The following is a 3,688-nucleotide window of genomic DNA, read 5'->3' on the forward strand; positions in this document are numbered from 1 at the left end:
TTAGAAGGATGTTCTGACTAACAAACAATGGCATGTATTTCAAGGAACAGAACAATTGATGGCAAGAGGCTGTTTGTTGTCAGACACCACTTGTTGTTTCAAAAGGACAGACAGCGGCATTGTTACATGCTCTGGTGTTGACACTGGGGGGGGGGCAATTCCCAAGCTAATGTTTCTTTCATCCTGGCCCAGACTTCTGCCACATCCCCATATATATGATGTCCACTGAAGCCCTCCTTTGCATTGCCACGTAAACATTATCTTCTTTACAACCTTTAAAAATTTTATGTCTGTTTGCACGGGCATGCATGGGGCTATATAGAAGAAGAAGAAGAGTTGTTCTTATATGCTGCTTTTCCCTACCCGAAGGAGGCTCAAAGCGGCTTACAGTCGCCTTCCCATTCCTCTCCCCACAACAGACACCCTGTGGGGTGGGTGAGGCTGAGAGAGCCCTGATATCACTGCCCAGTCAGAACAGTTTTATCAGTGCTGTGGCGAGCTCAAGGTCACCCAGCTGGTTGAATGTGGGGGAGTGCAGAATCGAACCTGGTGTGGCAGATTAGAAGTCCAAACTCCTCACCCCTCTCACACCAAACTGGCTCTCTAGAAAGAGCACTCTTCCACTGTCTTCTCATATTTGGCCTGCCAGAATGCCCTTTCCCAACCATATTATTTCCTGCTATTCTGCCACAGAACATCTATCCCTGACCTTCTCTGAAGTTTTGCATGGGATGGGAAAGGTTCTGCTTACTTCTTGCTTTTCTGGCAACTGGGCTTCTGGCCAGAGACACCATCTGTAGTGTGAAAGAAGTCTTGCAAGTGCATTTCTGTGCATGAGTGTTGTTGTTGTTTTTAAAGAAATGGAACTATTTGGCAATAAAGGCATCCACCCCCTTCGGTAGCATTTCTGACTGGAAAAGTATCATTAGTCAGTAAAGGGAAAAAACATAATCTGTAGTGAGAGATATCAATTTGTGTGCAGGCGTCTGAGCTTTTAGATGCCATCATGAAGCCAAAAACAAAGAGGAAATTGATAGACTTGGTATTTTCACTGCAGAAGCAGAAGCCCCCAATGCTGAAACTACACTATTAATGTTACTTTGGCCTAAAATGTTTTTTAAAAAGAAGTCTTAATGGTACCAGCATTTCTTAAATGCTGTAAACCTGCCCAAGATGGCAGGTCCAATAGGAGCAGTCTATAAATGTGATAATAAATACAAACAAACAGCAGTTCACAGATGAAATGCAGAGGAACAAAACGAATAAAGAGGCATTTTCTACAAATCAAATGCAAGACACATCTTCCTTTTCAAATGCAAGAAAAAAACGTGCCAATAGCCTGCTGCCAGGAAAACATATACGGCTTTATTTTGCCTGAATACATACATACATCATACATACACCAAACTCACAGTTGATCTCCAGCTGACTTGCCTCTACTTGCACTACAACTTTGGTGAGGATTTGACAAGTGATCCAAGTTAAGACCACTTAAAGAAGATGCCCTTGTCTTCCATTGTTTTGAACAATGAAAAAAGCAAGGGCAATAGAAGCCCCACAAAATAGAATCAAAGTCTCATATATTATCTGCAGTGAGGAGCAGTAAATAAATTGGATGAATGGATGGATGGATGGATGGAGAGATAAGGTGGGGGCATTTTTGTAAGACCAGCAGAATCAGTGCAATGTGCCCAACAGAACCTGTGGCACTGCAAATGCAATAGGACCAAGTTCAAACCAGGAAACTACTTTTTGAGGAAACATCAGGCACAGGTTCAAAACTATATCATGCAGCTGTCTATATAACTATGTAGAATAGAATCTAACACAGAACTTGATTTCTGTTCCTGCCCTTTCTCCATTGGGGCTTCAATTATCTGCTATTGTTGCCATCTATTGTTCTTCCTACTCTGCTGTCCCCTGTGGTCTACAAAAAGAAGTTAACGTCATGTGGAACCAGGGGGGGGGAACCCCACACAAGCACGATAGCTGAAATATATGAAAGCAGCTACTGACATCTCCCCATGACATAAAGTGGTTTTAATGGTGTAATTAATTGTTTTATGTTTTTATCTGTAACCGCTGTGAGATGGTTTGCTGGGAGCGGTGGCATATAAATTCAAAAATAAATAAGTAAAACAAGAATGTTCTCAAAGAACAGGACCAAGTAAGACTACTGCTCAGGATCTTGGAAAACAGCTGCTGGTTAGAATGGGCAATACTGTGTTAGCCCAATAGTCTAATTTAGCTCAGAAAGACGTGCTATGTTCCTGGATTGCTCCCTCTAATGAGCTTAGAACACAGGCCTTGTTGACCAAAGTGAAGTAGCCAGGTTCGATATTGAACTTTCACCTGACAATTCTTGACAGACCCACTCAAATGAATTAGAAGCAACCTTTGAATTCATTCAGCTATTTTTTGCTGCAGGCTGAGAACATACAAAGGATTTTTAAAAAATGTCAGCTCTCTTATTGTCATTTCCCTCTGTAAATACATTAGAGGCACAGTGACACTATGGTGATGGGAGCTATAAATACACAGATTAGATAAACAGAGATTGTGCGTTTATCACGCAGAAACAATAAGCCACAATCATCCAACTAGGCAGACCTGGGAGTCACAGAGTGCATCACACCTTCGTTTGCACAGCCACATTTTCAGTCCACCATTTCTTGTTTAATCAGGGGGTAAGTAACCAGATTCAGCTCTGTAGATCCACTGAAGGCAAGTGACACCTGGTGGGTGTTCATCACCCCACACATGCTCATTTCTCCTAGGCAGGAGAGCTGCTACACAGGCATGTTTCTTGATGTTCCAGACCTAAGATCCCCCACCCCCCCGCCTTAGGTTCAAGTAGTGTGGGTAGAAACAGGAGCAAGTTTGTGCTCAAGAAAAAAGAAATTCTTCTAATGAGAGATTGAGGGAGGGGGTATGGCTTCGTGCTAGAGCACCTGCTTGGTGTACAGAAGGTCCCAGGTTCAATCCCTGGCATCTTGAGTTTTAAAAAGTATAATCCCCAGTTTTTAAAAAAGTAACTTATCTGTAGAGAACAACTGCCAATCTGAGCAGACAATACCAACCCTGCAAGACTGAAGTTCTGATTCTGTACAGAAGAGTTGGGTTTTATAACCCTGCTTTTCATTGAACGAAGGAGTCTCAAAGCGGCTGACGATAAGCTTCCCTTCCTCTCCTTACAACAGACACCCTGTGATGTACATGAGGCTGAGAGAGCCCTGACAGGACTGTTTGGTCAGAACAGCACAGCACTATCAGGGCTGTGGCTGGCCCAATATCACCCAGGTGGCTGCATGTGGAGGAGAAGGGAATCAAACCAGGCTCACCAGATACGAAACCGCCACCATTAGCCATTACACCATGATGGGTCCCAGGAAGCTTCATGTGTCTGTGTGTACAAATCCATTGGGGTAAATCAAATTGTACTAAGTAAACTGCTGGCTGCTTTTGAGGAGAAAGGGCATTGCATGTGCACTTACGTGAGGGAAGGCTAAAGATTTGAGGCAGGGTTGCTGTTGGGCAGCTCTTCTAGGAATAGTGTAGCCTGACTGCTCCAGTCTCATCATTCTGCATCTGTCTTGGTGAGTAGGAGGTCAGCCCCTCAACTCCATGGTGGAGTACAGGCAGAGGCTCCACCTGCAGACAGGAAGAGCAGCAGCATGCTTGTTAAGAG

The sequence above is a fragment of the Paroedura picta genome, chromosome 3 (assembly GCF_049243985.1).
Source record: "Paroedura picta isolate Pp20150507F chromosome 3, Ppicta_v3.0, whole genome shotgun sequence".
Classification (NCBI taxonomy): domain Eukaryota; kingdom Metazoa; phylum Chordata; class Lepidosauria; order Squamata; family Gekkonidae; genus Paroedura; species Paroedura picta.